Below are 6,546 nucleotides of genomic sequence, written 5' to 3'. Positions count from 1 at the left end.
CCCCCCCCCCTTATCTTATTGCATTCCCTCTTGAAATGTCTCAATACTTCACTCTACTAAGGAAGACTCAAGGCTTCAATTTTCAAAATCTGACTGGGGTTATATAATCCACAATGTTTGGGCTTGAGCTATTAAATGCACCAATGAGGTAATCCACAGTAACACTATTTTCCTGCCACTGAGAGAAATCGTATGAATAAGGAAACTGAGAAAAACTAGAAACAAGGGTAGAATTTAGTGCACAGATGGAATCATCTTAGAATGTTTAGGGTTTGTAATGAAAAGTCACTAAGTCAAATGTGTTCCCTTTAAAATTTGTAGGGTTTCTCACATTTTTCATTTTCATCTTTCAGACTGAAAGATTCTCAAAGATTAAGTCAGAAGCAAATGCAGAGGCACAACAGAAATGAGTATTATAATCACTCAGAATACGCACTTTATCATAATTTGTCATAATGCTTGATAAGAGAACTGAAACTCCCTGTATAAAACCAAAAGTTATCCTTGCACTGTTACAGTGAAATAGACAAACGTTTTGAATTAAACTTTAATATGTACCTAAACATTCATTTGAAGAAAAACAGCCAAATGAAAAGGAATAAGTGCTAAAAAAAAGTTTGCATGTTACTGTCACTTAATCTGAGGTTGAGGTATACTATGGTATTTGGCAACTCAATATAGGACAGTCCTGGATACAGACTGTCTTCAATAATTGGACTGGAGTAAGTCTTTGAATCAGAGATGTCTAAGAGTGAATATTTTTCTTTTGCTCCCTTTGCTATCAAAAAAGGGAGCCATCTTTGGGGCAGCCATCTTGGTTCATTGTTTTGTTTATTTGTTGTTGTTGTTTTTTTAATTTAATTTTTCTGTTTTTTCAAAGTGTTTTTCTTTTCTTTTTTGAATTTTTAAGTTTTATTTGAATTCTTTTTACTTTTCATGATTTCCTCCACAGAGTGGACCAGGAGACCTCAGAGGTTCCCCATGGTCAGTCTGCCCAAAACCATCAAACACACCTGGACTCCATATTTATGGTCTGTACATGTACAACAACTACTTTTACATGTATTCTCTTTAATCATCTCCATGTTGGGTCTGTGGGTTTTGGCTCAGGATGTAGAGCCACTTGCCCAGTGGTGTGTAATATAGGAGCTGAGGTGAACCAAACTGGATAAACAGCTCAGCATTGTTGAAGACAAGCGGGACCTGCATTTTCTTCTGTTATGTTATGACTTAATATTTTTGATTTATCCTTTAAATTTTGTTAAATTATGATATTGTGCAAAAGTCTTGAGCCACTTTCTCTGGTATGATGGCACCTGTGTTTGGCTTTTCTGTATCAAGTAAGTCAGTATCCAAGAAGGGGACTTTTTTCTTCCATGTCCATGTTTAGGTACACATAGGCTAGTTCTCTGAGACCATGCTACCTCAATAGGGTTTATCCAGGCTCTCCAGTTATTTTTCCTTTCATCCTTTCGGTGAGTGGAATTAATAAGGGTGACGGGATCCAATCGTCAGTATTTACTTCCCATAACTTGGGCATCTAATAATTGGGCCACCTCACTGACCATGGCATAACTTAAACCTCAGCTATGAATAATAAATTGTTCTTGCAGAACGACTCTATAACCCCCCCACATACACACACACACACACACACACACACACACAAAAGAAAATTCTTACTAAACCTGGTAGCGTGACAGAGACTATTGGCTGGATGGCTAATCCTTTATTAGCTTCCCTTATTTATGTTACTATGGTCTCAGGATACAGGAAAAATTACTGTAATGTACCAAGCTTCTCTTCTCCACTTCTCTCTTTATACTGCCTTGATGTTTATATAATAGAATACAACTACTACTAGATTCTCTTAAAGTTTGTGTATTGTTCAATTTGGTGTTTCTGTTTTGTATGCTTCTCTTTTTTCTCTTCTCTTTCCATTGACTCTGCAATTGATTGACGTTGTGGTGTGACTCATTCAACTTTTTGGTTCCAGATGCTGGAGGAGAAAATCATCACTTTTGTAAAGAACGAACTGAAAAAAATCCAGAAGGATTTGAGTCCAGATTGCCCAGAATTCTTAGAGGGTAGAAGTGAGGGTGAAGGTGTATTGGAGAGTAAGGAAGAAGACCAGGGAAGCAGAGAGGCATTTGTTGAGATCACACTGAACGTCTTGAGGAGAATGAATCAGAAGGAACTGGCTGACCGTCTCCTTAACAGTAAGATAGACCAACATACATTCGGAACATATGCATATGACAAATCTTTGATTGTGTGGTTTTTTTTTTGTTTTTTTTTTTGGATACATATAGAACATTCCAAGGGGCAATTCAAGTGGATTCAGAGTGAATTTAAATCCACCCTGAAGAAGAAGTTCCAGTGTGTGTTTGAGGGGATCGCTAAAGCAGGAAACCCAACCCTTCTGAATCAGATCTACACAGAGCTCTACATCACAGAGGGAGGGACTGCAGAGGTCAATGATGAACATGAGGTCAGACAGATTGAAACAGCATCCAGGAAACCAGACAGACCAGAAACAACAATCAGACAAGAAGACATCTTTAAAGCCTCACCTGGAAGAGACGAACCAATCAGAACAGTGCTGACAAAGGGAGTGGCTGGCATTGGGAAAACAGTCTTAACACAGAAATACACCCTGGACAGGGCTGAAGACAAAGCCAACCAGGACATCCAGTTCATATTTCCATTCACTTTCAGAGAGCTGAATGTGCTGAAAGAGGAAAAGTTCAGCTTGGTGGGACTTGTTCATCACTTCTTTACTGAAACCAAAGAAGCAGGAATCTGCAGCTTTGAAGACTTCCAGGTTGTGTTCATCTTTGATGTCTGGATGAGTGTCGACTTCCTCTGGACTTCCACAAAACTACAATCCTAACTGACCCTAGAAAGTCCACCTCAGTGGATGTGCTGCTGATAAACCTCATCAGGGGGAAACTGCTTCCCTCTGCTCGACTCTGGATAACCACACGACCTGCCGCAGCCAATCAGATCCCTCCTGACTGTGTTAGCATGGTGACAGAGGTCAGAGGGTTCACTAATCGACAGAAGGAGGAGTACTTTGGGAAGAGATTCAGTGATAAGAAACAGACCAGCAGGATCATCTCCCACATTGAGACATCACGAAGCCTCCACATCATGTGCCACATCCCAGTCTTCTGCTGGATCACTGCTACAGTTCTGGAGGATGTTCTGAAAACCAGAGAGGGAGGACAGCTGCCCAAGACCCTGACTGAGATGTACATCCACTTCCTGGTGGTTCAGGCCAAAGTGAAGAAGGTTAAGTATGATGGAGGAGCTGAGACAGATCCACACTGGAGTCCAGAGAGCAGGAAGATGATGGAGTCTCTGGGAAAACTGGCTTTTGATCAGCTGCAGAAAGGAAACCTGATCTTCTATGAATCAGACCTGACAGAGTGTGGCATCGATATCAGAGCAGCCTCAGTGTACTCAGGAGTGTTCACACAGATCTTTAAAGAGGAGAGAGGACTGTACCAGGACAAGGTGTTCTGCTTCATCCATCTGAGTGTTCAGGAGTTTCTGGCTGCTCTTCATGTCCATCTGACCTTCATCAACTCTGGACTCCATCTGCTGGAAGAACAACAAACCTCCCAGAAGTCTGAAACAGGAGAATCTGCAGAGAAACACTTCTATCAGAGTGCTGTGAACAAGGCCTTACAGAGTCCAAATGGACACCTGGACTTGTTCCTCCGCTTCCTCCTGGGTCTTTCACTGGAGACCAGTCAGAGTCTCCTACAAGGCCTGCTGACACAGACAGGAAGTAGCTCACAGACCAATCAGGAAACAGTCCAGTACATCAAGGAGAAGCTCAGTGAGAATCTGTCTGCAGAGAAAAGCATCAATCTGTTCCACTGTCTGAATGAACTGAATGATCGTTCTCTAGTAAAGGAGATCCAGAAATCCATAAGTTCACGAAGTCTCTCCACAGATAAACTGTCTCCTGCTCAGTGGTCAGCTCTGGTCTTCATCTTACTGTCATCAGAGAAAGATCTGGATGTGTTTGACTTGAAGAAATACTCTGCTTCGGAGGAGGCTCTTCTGAGGCTGCTGCCAGTGGTCAAAGCCTCCAACAAAGCTCTGTAAGTACATATATGATTATAACTTTTTCTTTTTTTATCTGTGAATTCTACTTAACAACAACACAGCCATTTGCAATCAATTAAAAAATTAATGGTTTTCTGGCTCTTTAAAACAGTATACAGCTATATAGGAGACAGAGGCGCCTAAATATTGTTAGCATCACAATCAACTATATGATACTTTTAGTACTGATAGGAGCCTAATTCTTGTTGTCAGGATGGTCTAAAAACTCCTTGAAAAGCCTGCAGCTGATCAAAAATGCTATAGCAGAGTCATGCCAGGGACTGGAAAGAGATAGCAATGTTTTAAAATGTCACTTTTCAAGATTGGGCTCTAAAATGTACAGTGATTTAACAAGTTTCCACTTTTTAATCACAGGCCAAAAACGATACTTTAACAGGTTCACAGTTTGTTTTCAGTACCAAATTCAATTTAGTTACATTCATCCAAATCACAACAATCAGCTCAAGGAGGTTTAAATAGCATTTGCCTCACAGCAAGAAGGTCCTCAGTTCATTTCCACTATCAGTTTGGGGTATTTCTGTTATGGAGTTTGCATGTTCTCCCCATGTTTGTGTGGGTTCTCTCTGGGTACTCTGGCTTCCTCCCACAGTCCAAAGACATGCAGTTAGTGGGGATAGTTTAATTGGTTAGTCTAAATTGCCCATTGGTGTGAATGCAGGTGTAAATGTAAGTGCGAATGATTGTCAATGTCAATGAACAGCTCCCTTTTAACAGGTAGAAATAAGCTCTCTTTTTCTAGCTCCTGTCAGTACTCTTGTTGCAGCATTTTGGATCAACTAAAGGCTTTAAAGGAAGTTTTTAGGACAACATCATAATATTTATTTATAGCAGTCAAGTCTATAAGTAAGAGATGTATTTTTTTAGCATCACTTTGAAAAAGGATGTTTCTAATTTTAGAGATAATGTGCAAATGACGCAAAGTTAAACATGGAATATTAATTAAATGCATTTTTTTTAGATATTTCATATTAATTATATTACTTTTTTCTGGTCTAGTTTTTACTTTAAAAATGCTTTTATTTTTAAAATAAAAATCTCCAACCAGTTAACTCATTGCAAATATTGTTTAACAATTTTGTTTTTCAGACTTAGTGGCTGTAACCTCTCAGAGAGAAGCTGCAAAGCCCTGTCCTCGATCCTCGGCTGCCCGTCCGCCAGTGTGACTGAGCTGGACCTGACTAACAACAACCTGGAGGATTCAGGTGTGAAACTCCTGTCTGCAGGACTAGCAAGTCCAAAATGTTCACTGGAAGCTCTCAGGTCAGAATTAAGACTTTCTCACTGATCACTGACATTTAAATTTTTTTTTATTGCATAGACAACTGACTCTTAAAGAGTTGTCAGGTGGCACTATTTTCTCTTTCTTGTATTTTTCTTGTTCATATTACCATTTTATGAATTTAGAATAGTTTCATAAAAAATAGACTTCTGTTTCGAGGTTTGTGGGGTTTTTTTGTTTTTTTTTTGTGAATTTAGGATTCCGGTTGAGGAAAGACTGAATAAAAAGAGAACCTAAACTAAGTTAGAATACCAAGTCAAAAGACAAAGCTCAACATGGGGAGCTTAGATATTTGAAATCTGCAATCATCTGTGGTCTTACCTGTTCAACCTTTGTGTAGTTTTTTTTTTTTTTTGCCATCCATTTTTAGTCAAATCCTTTCTTCTGCTTTACTGCTTGTCAGACAGTTAGCAATTGGATTTGTTAAATTATTATTTTTTGCAAGATTTCAGGAATGACGCTGCTTTGTTTTTTATTCGGAAAGTGGGTTCAGAAAGTATTCTTGAAAACAAATTATGTTCCACCCCAAATCATTTAATTTCTTTTGGTCTGCCTCCTTTTAATCGACTTTCAGTATCCATAAAGAGAACCTGGATCCTTTTGTCATTAAACAGATGGTCAGAAAAATTATGATCTACTCCCTTATATTCAATTCAAATAACCAACTACAGAATAATACAAATGTACATTGATTGGAATATACCTAATAATGTCAAATCAATTAAATTGATTAGACATGATACCAAAAAATGCTAGGTAAGCGTGTTTTGATGTTATGATTCATATGATATGATGGATTTTTAGGCTAATAGTTAAGCTAACACACTTAGCTCTCATCTTTTCTTTTCTCATGAAACCGATAGATCCTCTACTTCTTTTAATTGTCTCACAGTGCAATTCTTACCATATTTTGGTTCCTGCAACTGGTCCGTCAGGTTATAAGATAAGATAAGATAAGATAACCTTTATTAGTCCCACACGTGGGAAATTTGTTTTGTCACAGCAGGAAGTGGACAGTGCAAAAGTTATGAGGCAAAAATTAGAATACAATAAGAATAAATACAGTACACAACTGTACAGAATAGAATAAAATACTATATACAGTAGAATAAAATAAAATAAATATA

The 6,546-nt window shown here is 38.6% G+C and overlaps 1 pseudogene; it reads left to right on the top strand.

The window, feature by feature from the left end:
• The first annotated feature begins 143 nt into the window (after positions 1-143).
• The window catches only part of LOC106456012 (NACHT, LRR and PYD domains-containing protein 12-like), a 14,671-nt pseudogene continuing 8,268 nt past the window's right edge, over positions 144-6,546 (top strand).

Source organism: Pundamilia nyererei, unplaced genomic scaffold (assembly GCF_000239375.1).
Source record: "Pundamilia nyererei isolate P.nyererei 1_Seehausen unplaced genomic scaffold, PunNye1.0 scaffold00954, whole genome shotgun sequence".
In the NCBI taxonomy this organism is placed as follows: Eukaryota; Metazoa; Chordata; class Actinopteri; order Cichliformes; family Cichlidae; genus Pundamilia; species Pundamilia nyererei.
Note: the sequence above shows the minus strand (reverse complement) of the source record. Positions and strands in the feature narration are given on the sequence as shown.